This window comes from Anoplopoma fimbria, chromosome 1 (assembly GCF_027596085.1).
Source record: "Anoplopoma fimbria isolate UVic2021 breed Golden Eagle Sablefish chromosome 1, Afim_UVic_2022, whole genome shotgun sequence".
Classification (NCBI taxonomy): domain Eukaryota; kingdom Metazoa; phylum Chordata; class Actinopteri; order Perciformes; family Anoplopomatidae; genus Anoplopoma; species Anoplopoma fimbria.
Genome location: NC_072449.1, coordinates 8,440,552 through 8,458,415, shown reverse-complemented (window position 1 = coordinate 8,458,415; position 17,864 = coordinate 8,440,552). Strand labels below are relative to the sequence as shown.

Here is a 17,864-nt window from a genome sequence, read left to right as displayed (position 1 = left end):
ACACTGCTAAATGCTGAAGATAAATGTGTGTATGTGTCTGAGTATTTTTGCTTTCTGCTGCCCCTCTGATGTGAACGCAAGCTTTATTCTTTGAGCACGTCAGTAGCAGAAAAATGTCTTCCCCCCAGAAACACGACTCTACATGAAGCCTGATTCTGAATAGTACTCAGTGCCGCGTCACCAGAAACATTTTCCCTGCCTTTGTTGTCAGGTTAAGATTTTAGATTCTGATCAAAGCGAACATGAGAGGTTCTCTAGATGAGAACGTAACAGAGGCCAGAACCGGCTGGAGATCAGGAGCAGATGCTGCCAAAGAGCAGGAACAGTATCTAGCTGGCTGGCAGGCTGGTATAATAATCAGACTGCCCATGTGTTCCCCTCAGACTGAACTAATATAGTTATTGCTGGGTAATGATACCGAGACGCAAGCTCACATTCCCCCGTAATTGATCCTGCCGGCTACCGCCAGACTAACGAGCTAAACGAGGAGGAAAACCCTCCTAGCAACTGGAGGATGAGAGCTGTAGAGAGTCACAGAGGGAGAAGAGGGACGAATCAGACGAGCAAATAAATGCATGTGAGTCAAACTAAGGTAAAAAAAGATGGAAAAAAGCCTTTAATACAAAGACAATGATATTTTGATCCGTTGCTATGACGGCTGCATGCTGTAAAGAGATCAAAGCAGGTAGTGTAAAATGGTTGAAGAGTGCGGGAGCTGCTTGAGTATTCACTTTCGTTTTTTTTTTTTTTTTTCTCTGTATTCCAGAGAGAATGAGCAGAGAGAGAGAGAGGAAGAGAGAGCAGTGCGGACAGAGCACCAGTGCAAGCTACCTCTTTCATCTCTGACAACATCCACAGGGGGATTGGGCTATTGTGAATTTGGAGTGAAATATTTCAAAGGGCTGTTGGAGTAGAGCTGGGGCTGGGTTTTTTTCTTTGCTGGGTTCAGGCTGTGTTTTCAGAGAGAGCGAGATGAAACACACCTGGTTCCCAGCCATTCCTCTGATTAGACAAGGTTTCTGTAGCTCATGCCACAGGCACGCCCTGATTAATCTGGTCTTTATTTAATGACTGACTGATCGTAACAGATACTGTTCTTCAAGCACAGTGGTATCAGGCAAAGTCATTAAAAGCAGATCTTTTGTCTTCGTTTACCTTTATTTTTTTTTATCGGTTAAGCCTTTTGACATTTATCCATGCTATTTGTTTTCAGATGCAATGAAGGAATATTTGTTTTAATTTTTGATCAGCTGACCTCAGTGTCAAAGGTTGCATCCTTTGGATTTATCTTAATTACTATTGATAGATAACACAATAATTATGTTTTTTCAACAGAAAATTACATGATTGAAATGCCTATAAACTGTATAAGTACACATCCTCACACACTATACATGGTCAGGAGCAAAACTCTAAACCTTTATCTCTCTCTCTCTGTTTCATGCTTCCCTCACCCCTCTCTTGGAAACAGGTAAGTCTTATTGATATTCTAAAGTGAAAAATGTTGATTTGGTGTCCACAGAATGGGCTAATATCTGCACATTGTGTGGACTGCTGTGCTGCTTCTCCCTCGGCTTTTAATCAATATCTCTCAGATATACACTGCTCATACTGTAGCAAATGAGGGGAAAGAGACAAACGAGCTAAACTCAGCAAAGCGTAAACAATGCCCCGTTTTGAAAAGAGTGGGTGCAGGAGAAAGGCCCGGTCTGTGTGCGTGCATGCGTGTGTGTGTTTATATGTTTGTGTTGTTTTTTTTTGTCTGCATGTGTGTGTGTCTGTGTGTGTGCAAGCAATGGCTCGCATGTGCCCACTGTTGTCTGCCGAAACGGAGATGGAAGCTGCTGAATATTCATGGCGTCTGTGCTCGGTTGGGGCCGAGAGATAAGACGTTTATGTTCTGGCAGCCAGAGAGGGAAAGAGGGTGTGTGTGTGTTCGTGTGTGTTTGTGTGTGTGTGTGTGTGTGTGTGTGTGTGTGTGTGTGTGTGTGTGTGTGTGTGTGTGTGTGTGTGTGTGTGTGTGAATGGGGGTGGAGAAAAGAGAGGCCAATGGGCGCGGCGGAGATGTGTCGACATCAGTGGTTTAATGGTTTGAATCTAACTTGGGCCAATTAAAAGGCATGCCGCGTGCACCGAGGTGGGCTCCCATTCATTTCGGGGGAAATTGAGGTTGAAATGAGCCATTGTCGGGCCACGTGGCCTCTGTGCATACTGAGCGGCAGGCCCGCAGTGGCTCTCCAAAAAACGGTGCATAGAGGACAGAGGAGAGGCTTTGACTGTGGACAAGGAGAGGCAGTGTTCGCTTTGAGAAAGAGAGGAAGGAGAGAGGAAGGGATGCAAACACACAGAGAGAGGCAGAGAGAGAGAGAGAGAGAGAGAGAGAGACAGGGGCGAGGGAAGGAGACAGATGCGGAGAGACGGAGGAAAAGAGGAAGAAGTAGGGAGCGAATGACAAGAGGCCAGAGAAGGAGGCACAGAGAGAATGACAAGTATATAAGGCAATAAAGAGAGAAATGGATAAAGAAAGGCCAGAGAGGGATAGCTGATGAAAGATGAGGAGGATAAGAGATGTAAGCAGACAGGGAGAAAGAAAACAACGTGCACTGATATGAAGGAAATAGGGGAAAGGAAAGGAGACGAGGAGCAGAAGGAGAGGACCGTATGGATGCATAGATCCAGAGCTTTCACAGAGCTTTGGATGGGGGGTTGCCTGGTTTATATACAGTAGCTCTTGGCCTCCTGATGTCAGCTGGACAGCATGTGGAAGTGCTGACTGAGCCCTACACACACGCACACACACACACACACACACACACACACACACACACACACACACACACACACACACACACACACACACACACAAGAAAAAAAAAATGCCTGCCAAGACAATGCCTGAAAATTGTACATCACAGCATATCAGGCAAATGTGTGTGTGTGCGTTTGTGTGTGTGTCATAGACGCAGAGCTACAAAATAACAGATGCCCCATCAGATCTCATAACCAGATAGCACGATTCCTGTCCGTGCCGTCACTCTCCATCCTCAGCGGTTTACAACATCGTTCCCAGATGAGCGCGTGTCTCAGGCCGCTAACAAGCCCCTTGTCAAATAAAAACAACCTAACATTTCTCATCATCATGAGTCCTCAGCATCCCAAATCCAGATCTGAGCTGCCAGAGGCGATTATGTCACGACGCGGTCCAATCGAGGAACAGATCCAGACCGCTCAGAGTGTATCACTTCCTGTTTGGCTCCCCCTCTTTGTCCGCCCCGTGTGATTGGACGATGGCATGTTTTCCTTTGAGGGCTCAGATCCACGGCGGCTGTAGAAGGAGTCTACATGCGACCTTTGGTTAATGTCAGACGTCACAGGCTTTTATGTCACACCCTGATGACGACGTGACATGACAGGAATCTTTAGTGACTTTTCCCCCCCCGCAGTGTGGTCTAGATCACAGAATGCGGGGCCTCATCAAGGATATTTCAGAGCTTTAAAAACCTTGTGAGTGGTCTTGATGGAAGAAGAGTAGTCGTACACAAGCTGCAATGACTGTGTACTTTACATGAATGTATATGTGTGGACAGGGGAGGTATCTACGCTTAATCCATCTCCACCCCCAGACACATACACACACACATCAGTTTGAACTTTCAGCATCTCAGAGATTTTTTTACTCCTTCTTCCTTTTTTCTATATGCATCTCTGTGAAAAAAGCCAGACTCTACCAGATACAAGGCACATTACTCAGAGCACAAAGAAAGGCCCTGCGTTATTGCAGTAGAAAAAGCTTTTGAGTTCCCCCCCAAAAAACAACAGCATCAATATTTCAAACCTAAAAACTTTGGCAGAAGAGACTGAGGGCAGGAGGAGCAGACGTTATACAAGAGGGAGCAGAAAAAGGTGGATATGATATTTTGTTAATGTTATTATAACAGCTGTCATGTAGAAAGATGGATGAGATATCTCATTGAGACACTATTGCCTTTGTATAATGGAGCATTTTCTGTTTCTTTTTTGCTCCAGCATGCAAAGTTATTATAAACCTTTCATAAAAGCTTCATTTCATATTTCTACTGTTCCATTTCTGAACAACCGGCAAAATTAGCAAATTAATCCTGATTTGTGATGTCTACAGATGATGATATCATCTGCAGACATCACAGACTTGTGTATGTGATATATTGTAAGAGCAGGAGTTAGGGTTTGTTTTCATATAGTTATATAGAAGAAAAAGTTAAAGAAATGCCTAATTTTGTTAATTAACTCTTAAATGGTTTGAAACATACAAAGTAGGCTGGAGAGTAAAGTCACAAACACTTACAGCACTTTAAACAATCAACACGGCCCATCGAGGCACTGGAGTTACTAGTAGCTAACAACCACCTTGTTGCTTTACACTAAACACGTCAGATTTTAGCAGAGATGTTAAATGGAGTGGAGACGTCAGAGACAGCCAGCTTTATCAGGAGCTCATAAATAAGGCCCCTACACACCGATGGTCCACCCTCAAATGTGACTTATTGTTCCTGTGTGTGTGTGCTGACTGAGCTTGATTGACATCTGTCTAAACCTTCCTGTTAGTTATATTAAACCTGTTTAGGATGGTAGAGGATACACTTTTATCAGCTAACAGGCACTGGTCACAGTGGGAAAAGCACATGAGTTACTGGTAACATTAATGTTGGCTCCGTTCCAATCAAGTGACCCTGTCAGCCATGACGGTGTGACAGTGCGCCAGCTTGCAAAATATAATTAAATTATATCAAAAAATAAATTGTTTACATGAAAATCAGTTCGCCTATTTTTCCGGCCTAGCTCCACCTTCTGTGTGTACTGTGCATATTTCACTCTAAGTACAATACCACGCCTCTGGCTACAGGTTGTTTTGCTGGAGTGAGATCCTGCCCGTCATGTGTCATCTGTTTCCTGGAGCTCTGATACTCCTGCCCTTCGCCTCTATTTCCCTCTTCTTCCTGTCTTCACATTTTCTGACTTTCTCTTTCCGTCTTTGTTGCCTTCCTCTCTCTGCAAACACTGACTTTTAGTAGCAGCTGCAATATCGCACGCACACACAAGTACTCACTCCCATTATGTCTTCCTCTCCCTAACATCCTTGTGACCTTCTCTCTCAGGTGAATTAGGGCCAGAGGCGAGTGTGGAATACTGGATATGTTTCTGACCATTTAAAATGTAAAGGTTATTTTTAAGTCACCACGTACTGTAGGCCAGATTCAGCCTAGAGTCTTAACAGGAACGTTCGTCTTGTTTCACTCTGTTATTGCTCAGTTACATTTGGAAAGGACATAGTATTGATGTGAGGAATTTTTGATGAATTAATCTTTTTATTGCATCCAGCAATCATGCCATCTTAAAAAACAGGAAGAAAAACTGAATCATTTGCATTTCAAAGTGTCATTGTGATGAAACTCTACACTAGCATATGCAACTCATGCTAAACATTTTGTTTTTTTTAACTAGCTGGCTAAATGTAAAATAATATCAGCACAATTTTGCAGCTCAGTGAGTATGTTGTTAACAGGACTGCATATATGCTGACCTTTTCCAAAAGCTTTTAAAAGGGCAGCCATCAATAATGCCATATTCTCCAATCTCTGCTTAATTTATGACAAATGTTGTCGATAGATTGGATAGCATGTCCTTTCTCAGTGAAACAATCGATTGATAGATTTATACCCTGTTCTCTAGGGTACTTTATGGCACTTAGGCAAAGATGCAGTGGAGGGTAAACCTGCCACAACTTGGTCATTTGTTTTGTTTACTTCTTTGTGTAACAAAGAACGGCTCATCAAGTGTGACTTTGGTTTTAGTTTTTACGGGTGTCCACCTATGAGTTATGCCACAACTCTGAGAAAGGACAGCATCTTACTCACTGAAGACTCAAGCTGAAATCTGCGTCACAGATTGTGTATTACAGGTGATTGACCTGCAGTTTGAAAGTGGAGATATTTGAGCAGATGGTTCGGATCGATGGTATCGTTGTAGCTTGGGGCGGACTTGCTTGGTTTGACGTTTGTGTTTGTGTCTGTAAAGATCAAGATTTCTACTTGATGAAATTGTCTCGAATTCGCTGACAGGTGGGCTGAACAGGCATGTGTTTGTCAAGTCTGATAAAAAAAGAAAACAGCATGGTGGATCTCCATCAATTTTCCAATATGAGCAAAATTCTGTTAATGTAAGTTTAAGTTATAAATTAATCTTTATATACATTTAAGGCTTTTATAGGACTTTTTCACCGAAGACATTTTGACTTGTTATTTCGAGAAAATCCCAGGTGTTACTGATAACATTAATGTGAGCGTGCATGCACAATACCAGGACCCTGACACTGGAGCAGCTAAATGTAATTTTCTATGATTACTTTTATTATTAACACCTGGGCTCTTACTGTGAGCCGCAACAATGAAATAGGCCAATATTTACATAAGTGGAAGAAATATGGATGTTCCGATATGAGATTTTTTTTCTTAAACACATTATACATGTTAGAAAAGAATTGCTGACATCACGGCTGGATGATGCACTGGAGACACATAAAAGAGTTACTCATCGAAGGCATGTTCACTCGCACTTACTATTAATGGATGACAGGAAGGACATCTTAGGAATCATAACTTTATGCCATTTTGATGAAGCAAGGTAATATTGCAAAAGTAGGCCCTAAAATGTAAGCTCAGAAAAAACACATGGTTTTCTTCCAACTGAGAGAAAGATGTGACCACTATGGTGTGAAGCACACAGCTTAGGGGTTTCCAACAGTCTTAAAATACTTACTGCATATCGAACATTATTACACTGAAAATACAATTGTAGTCAGAAGCTGAATTTTTACTAAAGCAGTAGCTTGCTGTGCACAGCCACATCTTGTATAAATCGCTAGTGTGGATTCCTTTTAGAGAAATGCTCGATGAGATGGATTGGAGGGTCAAAATCTTGGCATCGGATGTCTCCCCGGCAACGAGTGAAGCCTGAAGTCTTGTCTCATTAGTGCATTTTTTACCCTCGCAGGAGTAGCAGGGAAGCAAGAGGTTTGTGAGTGTCCACTAGTCCACATATCAGTGTTGGAGCTGTTGGCAGCACTCCTCAGTCGTGACATTAATGTACACTAGCTGCCGGACAAAACACATTTTTCCTGGTGATTTGTTGTTCCTGTGTTTTTTGTGTGTACTTTTTATGTGCTGTGTGTAGTGCGTGCATGCATCATGTCGGTGTGTAACACTGCAGCACATCCAGGTGCAGCCTGTCTTTATTACACTGTATGTGTATATCAGTGTGTCATAGTATGTGTGCCTTGGCTTGTGCAGAGCAGCCCAAGGAATCGATTATTGAGGGGGCCTGACAGCTCTGCTTCGCCGGATGCAGCAGAATACATACTGTAGCAAGGGAGCGCCATCAGTTGCCCTGACAACACCAGCGCCTGTCAACACCTCCGTCTTAATAGTGACAAATTGTACTTATTACATCAGCGTTAATTCCCCCCGATCTCCCTCAGATGAAGATACTTAGCCCCGTGCTGATCAAATTGTGTCAGCATAATTACTGGGAACAGAACCCTATTAAAAACCAGGGCCTCAGACGCACTGTCCAGACTCATCCACAGGCCTATCACTCAACATGCATCTCTGCGTAGGAAGTGAGAGGGGGGGGTTGAGGAAGGCAGGGAGATGGGAAAATGAGGGGGCTGAGGAAGGAGGGAGGGTGTGTTGTTCTGAAGCAGTTGTATGCACAAAAACTGCGAGAGTCATCCACCTTTAACATTTTTTGACTGATTCACTAGCGCTGAATCCTCAAGAGAAAAGTCTTCAAAAATCGTGCATTAGTCATAAAGGGTAACTGGAGAATTTTTCAAACAACTTATTAAAACTTTTTCCAAAACATGTATTGGTAAAGATTGGAAATAGCCTTCAGCAAGAAGTAATAATAATAATTTACAAAATGGCAAATGTTGTCTCTGCTCAAGATCTTTAAAGCTGCTATAATCGATACTTTTATACTGATATGATGTTTTCTATCAATGGCTATTTGTATGTGAAAGTGGTCTCTGGTAGATCATTTTCACCCACCTCTTCCGCTCAGTTTTTTTGCGTCTTTCGGCTTATTGTTTTGGTTTGCTTTTATGTTTTGGTTCACCATCACCGCTTGTTGTTTACAGCCCCAGCATGCAGCTGTTTTCAGCGCAACAGCTCTAAAAACCCACTTCATGCGACTTGTCCAGCACCAAACAGCAGAAAGACAAAGTTAGCGACTAGCTGGTTGAACATATTGGAGCAATAAGCAGCTAAAGAGTCTGATATTTCCTTCAGGAGAAGGAGGAGACCAAAAATGGAGCTAAAAGCAGAGTGAATATTGGACTTATATAATTTCCAGGTGACCCAGACAAAACATCAAATGAATGATAATGTTGCTCTGTAACTGCTGGATGTGTAAAATATGAAAATGTATATCATACCCACTTAAAGGTTGATACTATGTCAGGGTCATGTTTATAGCTTGTTTTTGCAGGTTGCATTTTTTATTGTGAGTATTTATGAATTGGACATTTGTAATTAGTTATTTATATATATTCATAGTAATTAGACGTTTCCTACAGATGTACCGTCAGAATAATTAACGCTAGAAATCTAAACAAATAGGGGTATAAATGAACATTGCCAAATGGGATTCTCCTTTTCCCCAGAGTAAGAGGAAATCATTGTTTAATGGAACAATTCCATTTATCTGTGGGGAAGTGGCGTTTTATTGGGGAGTCAGATGAGGAAACACGAGGTCCCTCAGGGGGAGAAGTCAGTAAATGTGGACTATACAAAAAACAAATGATTAAAATTTGAAATTTCATTAAAGCTTCAGCCTAGTTTTTACAATAACTGCAATTACCATAAGCAATTTTCACAGCTCTATAGATATGGATTTAGCATTGCCAGTAGCTCAACAGTGAATTAAGTCTCTCTCTCTCTCTCTCTCTCTCTCTCTCTCTCTCTCTCTCTCTCTCTCTCTCTCTCTCTCTCAGTGTGTTGGTCCTGAATGGTGCTGGAATGGAATTCACAAATTAGTGTCGTCTGATGGAAATGTGCTAATTGCTGTTGTTAAGCTGCTGCAATAATTAGGTTATGATGGCAGACTGCTACACATGTTGCACACACACACACACACACACACACACACACACACACACACACACACACACACACACACACAACCGAGCAGCCCAAATCCAGCATGCTCTCCTCTCTCCAGTATGGTTGAAATAGAAGGCTAGATTTAATTACTCATTTTACTATCCATCTGAGTGTAATTTTCCAGACATAGAGTCAAACGCAGAGCGCAACAGATGACAACAGTTTCTCCTGCTGTTGGTTAGAGAGAGATGTTTTTTTTCTTTTTAATTACAGTAGACTGTAATGTAGTAATGCTAAGTGAATGATTAGATTAGTTAGCTGGCCATTTGGCTGTGGAAATATGTGCAGCAAGACGAATTATCGAGGCAGGGGGGTAAAAGATGGTGCAGTATGAGCTGATATCTTCTTCCTGCTTCAGGCTTTTCTTTTAGACTTTTATAGCAACACTCATGGATCTCTATTGAGCTCCAGCATTGTCTTATTTCTATACAAGTGACCAGTCTACTAAGAACACGTGAGCTGTAATAAGATTTAGACAATAGTCCTCGTTCACTCTGACTACAAACCAACACAACGTTCCACAATCTACTTATTGCTAAACAAGCAAAACGAAGTCCTCCATTTCCAGCCATCCAGCTCCATTTTGTTTGTCTTTGTTCAAACTTGTTTGCCATCATCTAAATAGTATCTAAACCTGAATAACCAGGTTTTTCAACATGTTATACTGTAGCAGTGATTAACCAATGACCTTCATTATCTTTAGCATCTTCAGCATCTTTCACTGAATTCATTAAATGGGGGAGAAATATTGTCGAGGCTACTTTCTTTATGGAGAGCAGTTGGACATGGAAGCATCTGATGGTCAGAATGGGGAACATTTGTAACCTTCTGAATGTGCAAGGAGAGGATGTGGTGGCTTATAACTTAAGGAGAATAACTTTGAAAAAAAAAAACATGCTAGTTCTTTTATGGCACCGGTGGATTTAGTCTCTGCGACCTGATAATATCGTGTCTCTCCTGCTGCCTGCCTGTAAAAATCATCTGAAACTTCTGTTGTTGTTTTGAAGCTGCTGTCCTGACACTCTTCAGTGCACACACCTGCTTAGCAACATGCTGTTTAATGGCTCTGGGCTTCAGCAGAGATTACTGGATTGCTAACCTCATCAAAGACATCAACAACCCCCAGACTGTTAAACCTTGGAGACCTGACTCTTCTTTTCAGCAGTTTTTTTTGTGATGTGTGTGTGTGTGTGTGTTTGTGAGCGAGTGGTTGCCTGCAGCCAAGCTCAGCAAGCTACTATACATTAATGTATAAATAATCCTCTCTTGTACGAGGGTGCTCTCTTCTCGCGACGTGAACCTTCTCTTCGCTCGGGTTCAGTGCTGCTCCTCCTCTGGCGCTGTAGCATACTGTTGTTTCACAGCTTTGGACTGCATGTTGAGCTCAGCGTTGTTATTGGCAACGTGCATTGCAGGGCTATCATCTATGAGTCATTCGTCAGTTTACTCTCATTTTCACAAAGTTCAGTGTTCAGTAATGCAGGAAGAAATATCAATATCAAATACTACTTATATAACTATATTTAAATGGAAAGTCTATTAGCACACGGTGAAGAATAGTCACATGGCAGTTATTTGGCTATTAACGCTTGACTAAGTTGAATAGGACTTAGCAATAGATAGCGAGCCGAAGGGCTTGAAATCTTTCTGGCAAAATACTCTCTGCCAAAAGTAGTAGTTGTAGCAATAGCAGTGGTAGTATAAAGAGCGGAGGAAGTAATGGTTGATGAATAGGTCAAATATAGGACTTTCACAGTGGACACTGGGGTCAATGAACTGTGAGATCATGATGCAGGGTTTTTGCAAACTTTTTATTTCATCTAAAAAAACTTCATGCATAAATCTGAGTGGAAAAAAGTTTACTTTTTTATGCAATCAGAACATTGTCATCTGTATTTTAATGTATCACAGTCCCTCTGACATCCAACATCATACATTACTATTGGTGCATTTGCCATTGTCGGTAAAATAAATAAATAAATAAAAGGGCTTACAGGATTCAAATTAAGTGAATAAAAAATGTACCAGACAGTGTGGTTTAAAAAAGATTACAATACTGTTATATATGGGGGTTTAAAAACAACACAAGACAAACCACTGTCTGCTCTGACTCTGATAATGTTTTTTTCTTACACCACTAAATAGGAATGACCAAATACAATTATAAAGTTGTTTTCTTATTTTAGTTATCATAATAAATCTCTCTTTATTGCACATGATTTCATGCCTTTCATGTACCTCAATATTCAGTAGCAATCTGAGCAGAACCTGCAGCAAGTAAATACGACGGGGGTCACATGATTTATTAAGATGACATCTTTCACTTGTTTAGTTGTTTATTAAATATGAATTGTTCATCTCATGGCAGTTGGACATTTCTTGCATGGATTGCCGCACAAATTATTTATGATAAATGAAAACCCATTTTTAATTTAAAAGATCGGTGGTATAACACTGACAGTCAGTGCATTTCACTCTGCCTCCTTCAGAACGGTTTCTTGTTTAAAGATACCTCTGTGAAAATAAATTAAACACAGTTAAATACTTAACTGCATGGCATTTGAGTGTTATTTTAACAATTTAAGTTTGAGCAACTCTTGGTCTTAAATGTTGTGTGGTTTTGGCTTTAACATCAGGAATCCAAAGCAATGACAATACACATTATACTGACATCTAGATGCTCCAGTGACTCTTGGTACTTTTTTCAGACAAAGGGATCTTTTCAGGGAACAATACAATCAATAAACAATACAGTACAAAGTCTCCCATATCTTTACATTAATTGTGCTGTAGTTTATATATATATATAAATATAGATAGATAGATAGATAGATAGATAGATAGATAGATAGATAGATAGATAGATAGATAGATAGATAGATAGATAGATAGATAGATAGATAGATAGATAGATAGAAGTACATTTTATACATAAATTCATACCTTTGCATGTTTACTTCTCTCAGCTTTGATGTCCTATATTTTAACTGTTATGTCTATTTCTTTGCAAGGACTTTTAAAGTCAACTTTCTTGTTTTCTTGTATGGGCATTATTAGTCTTTCCCCTTACCTCTCTACACCTACATTTCTCTCAAAATGATGGACATTAAGAAATTGCAATATTTAAACAGATTTGATTTTATACACAAAATTGGACGGTGTAAAAGTAGCTCTCGGGGGTCAACGTCTAGGTAAAGTGAGGTGTTTACTCGATGTGGGCGTTTGAGACTGCAGGATTTCATTGCAGTGTTTCTGACACAGCCAACCACTGTTTTAGCATTCAGGACACAGAGGGAGAGGCAGAGAGCGGGAGAAAGAGAGAGACCAAGCAGAGGCGAGAGAAGAAGCAGGAGAGGAAGTAGAATGAGCCAAACAGGAACACAGAGGGTTTTTGAGGCTGAATAAGAGACAGAGAGTCTCTGATGCCAAAACTTTCACTGAACCAAGGATGCCTTCTTCACTGAGGCTTCAATGGCAGCTCTGTCATTTACTCGTATTCCTAAAATCTATTCACACAGCAGGTGCATTGAGAGAAAGCGATTTTTATAGGTGACTTTTACAGGTGCTGAAGGCTTTCTCATTTTACCTGTTTTTAAAAGTATGATTTTAAACTTATATTTGCAAGATACTCTGCATTTGTTGTGGTCTTATCATATTTTTGAGTGATGTTTGAGTCATTGGCCAGATGATGGCAAGATAAAAGTAACTTTATATTTTAACTGCTAACTCCTAAGCTATATGATATAGGATTGATTTTTTCCCCCTCAAATTTCCTGCCTCAAGACAAATCCACCACACACTCGGTTTTTCATGATTATTTTCGCGCCACTTAGATTTTCATGCAAAATCCATTTTCATTGTTTTTTCCACCAAGCTATTAGAATCATCTTGAAAGTTTAGACATGACAAACTGCCTACTTAACCGCAGTGTTGAAAATCCATATTGTTTGGCTGTGACACACAAACTAAAGTGCAACGGACCACATTTGCTTAATATCCAACAGTGTCTTCTGCAGATCAGCCATGCAAAAGAGAGTTAATGCTCCCTTTCCTACAAAATCACCCTTTCTCCAACAATACCTCATTTTCCATTTAAGCTCCTCAGATTGCACCTTTACAAGTTATCAAGAGCTTCCCTTCATACCAGGAATGATGGCCTATCCTTACATAACTGACGGCTAGCAGACAGTGCAGTCACTTATTTTGGAAACTAATCCAAGTAAGACACATACATGTAATCATCAGTGTTTACATTACAACTTACTCTGTCTACTGAATTATGTTTATTCGCTTGCTGGTGTTGAGTTAGATGAGAATATCGATACCACTCTCGATATCCACTCGTGTTTTTACGCCTTATTTAAGGCTACAAATGGTTAGCGCAGCGCAGCGAATTAATACAAGTAAAATCAGTTAGCCTGGCTCTTTCCAAAGTGACCAAATCTGCCTGCAAAGCTCACAAACTATTATGTTGTGTCTTGTCTAATCTGTAGTGTAGAAACAATTGTTGAAGATGTTTTCCCAGTTTTTCACGAGAAGTGTTTTTCCAGTGGTATTGGAAAGGTGAGACATTGTGTCTCTGTTTGGTTACTGCTATACGTTAGGGGCTGCATTTGAAGCGGCCAGCAGTAAAATGTAAATCTAAGTGCTCCAGATGACTTTTACAACAAAAAAGTTGCCTTCCCATTTTCATTTCAATCAAAATATTGTTCATTCTTTGACCGGTTTCAATTTTGTTTCACTAGCTGCTTGCTTTTTCCTGGTATTAGGTATCATGTTGCTCTTCCATTACTGTACCGTGGCGTCAGAGCCAGTTGTATCCGACTGATTTAAAGAGTGTTGCAGTTTGACCGTTAGCATGTCTTTTATTGATTCCAGAGCCATCATGTTAATTAAATGGATCCAAGAGAGAGTCAAAGTGTCTGCGTTCACCTGAAGGTCTGCTGTGTGCAGTAGCTCAGTATGACACCTACAGTACACTGGCTTTAGTTCAGTGTGGTAGGTTTTCCTCAACAGTGCGTAAGAGTCAACACATATGGCTGTGGATTATATATGATCATTTAAATAGCCAGCTGGATGAACAATAGGTATTTAATGGTTCGGTCTGCAGAATAGTCATAGTACTCATTTCAGTTTCTCTGCATGCAGCCTTGCAGCCCTGAGGAGCTCTGCGTTTGATAGGTCAGGTCTGCGATCTGACCTCAATCAGCTCAGATTAAAGCTGTGATCAGACGTCTGGCCCCTCCGCGCGACGCAACGTACCCTCGACTCTGAACAGACAGAAATTAGTCTGAGAACAGAGACGACAGAACACTCCTCTGACATTACCAACACAGGAGTCAATGCAGTGTTTCCTCTCTGATGGTTTAGTAGTATCGTATCTCCATCCCTGCAAAGATACAACCTGTAAATGCTGGTATTTTTCTGCGAGGGCTAACCCAGTACACAGATGGCAGTAATATCAGTTTTAGGTAATATGTTAGCTTAAAAAAAATGGATAGGTGGAGCTTTTTTCTTCAGCAGATGCAGTGTGCAGTAAGCCCATGATAGATAGCTATCTGTTTTTTAATTTTAATTTAATGTCTGAAGTGACTCAGGAGAGTTGAAGTGGGCCAGAGAAGTAACCACACAGACCTGGAACATTCAAAAGCCCTTTATCATCTCTCTCTCGCTCTGCTGACCCGACTAGAACTGGGTCCCTCCTCACCGTCTGACTCACAGTGTACCGAGAGTCGGTCCCACCTTCCTCTTTAAACAACAAGAACTCTGACTCACACTTAATAGAAGAGAATACACTCTGTACTAAACATTTTCAACCTATTGCGTTTAAACTGTTTCATATATTTAGCGTTATATCAGTGTTGCCTGACATGAACAGAAAATAAGTACTGACAGAATATGGTCTGTGTTTGAAGCATAATTCATATAGATATACACATAACGATGGTTTTGCATTTATGTTTTGTAATGTCTCATTTTGAAACAACATTTATGATTCTGAGATGATATATCCTAATGTCTTTACTGATCCTGTGACTTTTCTAAGATTCATATGTCCTATCAGGCACAAGTTCACATTTGTAGTTTTGAATTAAATCTCTCAACAACTTCTGGATGCAGCATTAAATTTGATTCAGATGAATATGAATATCTGAATCAAATTTAATGCTGCATCCAGTATTTGAATAACTTCTGTGATCTCCTGACTTTTCTCTTGCCATCATCTGTATATGACTGTATACCTGCAAAACTATCGACATCCCATCAGCCTCAGCTGTACCATCTCTTTAGTGATAATTAGCAAACGTTAGCATGCTCACACAGTAAACTAAGATGTTGAATGTGATAAACATTATACCTGCTAAACATCAGCATGTTAGCATTGCACATATGCTTAGCCGTACATTGCATAGAGACACAAGCGTGGCTGCTTCAGTTGACTCCAGATGCTAAATCGGTCTAAGATGATTTATCAGTCGTAATATGCCACAAATATGAACCTCTTACTAGATCTGACTTGTATTTTACATGGGTGAGCAGAATAAACACATTGGCAGTTTATAACTAATTCACTCAAGTGCAGGTTGTCAGCTCAGATCTGACCAGCTTGGCTCTCATTTAAATCACAGCGACTCCAGAGCGTCTGTCGGCAGCGAGGATGCTGTGACACTAGCTCATCTGTACGTCGAGGCTTATTTAGCCTGCTGAGAGTGAGAGCCCGCCGTTCGTATTAGATTCTGTCTCCGGCAAAGTGGGGATGATTAGATAAAGTGTGTGTGGTGGAGTGAAGCACTTTTTCACTTTACAGTAGCAGTGCCTGTGAATGAATGGAAGGGAAGGGCTCCACTTTCTGACAATAACACTGAAATCTCTGTCCAGGGGATGTTTTAATGCATTTGGGAACTGAGGCCTCAATTACTGCATTAATTAATCCATAGAAGTTTATACACTCCACTGCACTACGCTTATAGCTTTTTAGTGGTTAAAGGACGTTGTGCATAGTTTCTCACTTGACATACTGGCATGGTGGATGGGAATTACTCCTAAATGCTGAAGCAGTGAGGGAGTTAAAGACAAAGCAGTGGAATTAAAGGGAGCGGGGCTGCGGAGAAAAAATACAATAAAACACAATTCAATACAATAGCTCTCATTTTGAATCCCCTCCCCACCGTAGCGTCCCCTCTGCCTGCACTTCATTCTGTCATAACACAATAACTGAGCTCTGACGTCTTAAAAGGCATTGCAGGAGCATAGAGGTGCTTGAAGAGAAAATTGCAGCAGCTCACAGCGGCTGGAGTGAAATACCATTTTGTCTCACTCAAGATGGATTCCACAGTGAGATTTCAGAGGACCAGTACAGAATCAAAATGGAGAAGCCAGAAGGGAGGAGTGAAAAAAGGGAAAGAGGCAGTGTGTGTGTGTGTGCGTGTGCGTGTGTGTGTGTGGAGTGGACAGCTTTGGAGATGTCTGAATTTTGTTTTGGCTGCTGCTTGCTTATATACATTTTTCAGGGTTTTCCCCTTTTTCAGATTTATTGTTATTTATTTGATAAGATATTTCTAGTCTTTTCTTTGCTGTGTTGGCACTGATGACAGCTACCATTGATCAGTTACAAAAAAGTATGAAGCATTAATTAAAAATACTGAAATACAAAGCATAAAAAAACTAAAGAAAATGAAATAAAAAATGATCCCTCCCTCGGCTCTGCACAGAACCACTGAAAAAAAAAAGAGCAAAGGCGATGATCATAAACAGTAATGCTTTTTTTTTTCTGCATCTGGCCCCCTCAACCTCTGAGAAGATTTCCTCCCACCAATCGTCTCGCACACTGGCATGCATGCATGGCTGCCGGCATCAGCACACACACACACACACACACATACATCTACACACCACAAAGTCACACCCTCCCTCCGTCTCTTTATAGATTCCACTTGCTGGTTGCCCATCTAACAGCCCTGTATGTAAACCAGTGAAACCCCTTCAGGACATCAAATCCGTGGAATCTGTTGTCGGTTCTATCTAGGTCAATGCTTACAATAGCTGTGCAATTTTTTTCTTCTTCGCCCGCCTCCCTCTGTATTCCCCCTGTTTGCTTAACCCCACAAGGTTGATTTTTTCCCTTTTGCATGTATAAACACCACAAATGCATATTAAATGTAAGCATATTAAGCATGCTTTGCTTCTTTCGTACATATTAGTCTCAAGTGGAATATTAAAACATGCAGCGGTTTGATGCTAACATGTAATGTTTGAAGATTTTTTTTTTCTTTCTCATTAATATTTGTTCAGCTAATTGGTTTGGACTGTGCAGTTATTGTGTCTTTTAACACAGTAACTCAGCACAGCAATGTGAAATATAGGACAAAACAGAGCAATTATAGCAGTTGTTTTCCCCTCTGATCTATAGGGGATGATGTTATGTGACCTAGGGGAGGTGGCATCTAATTTGTTAACAGAAAAGAGAAAACCTCTGCACCTGCTTGTCCATGCATTTTTCATAGCATCTCGAAATGTCTATTTGAGAGGCCATTTTGACTGAAAGCACAACAATAAATATTCAAACAGCACCAGTTTAACATAAATGAACAGATGAATTCAAAACCTTTGCTATTTTTTGCTTTGGTCTGACAGTTGACCCCCTATTGTGTCATAAATCTGAACACA

At 40.7% G+C, this 17,864-nt stretch overlaps 2 protein-coding genes across 7 annotated transcripts in view; both read left to right on the top strand.

Annotated features, from left to right (window-relative positions):
- tubd1 (tubulin, delta 1) overlaps nt 1–479 on the top strand; it is a 146,730-nt gene extending 146,251 nt beyond the window's left edge. Inside the window, exon 9 of the mRNA XM_054615745.1 lies at nt 470–479. The gene's annotated coding sequence lies outside the window, so the exon portion shown is untranslated. The remainder of the gene's footprint in view (nt 1–469) is intronic.
- dscamb (Down syndrome cell adhesion molecule b) overlaps nt 1–17,864 on the top strand; it is a 96,546-nt gene that overhangs the window by 32,489 nt on the left and 46,193 nt on the right. The gene's annotated exons all lie outside the window — the stretch shown is intronic.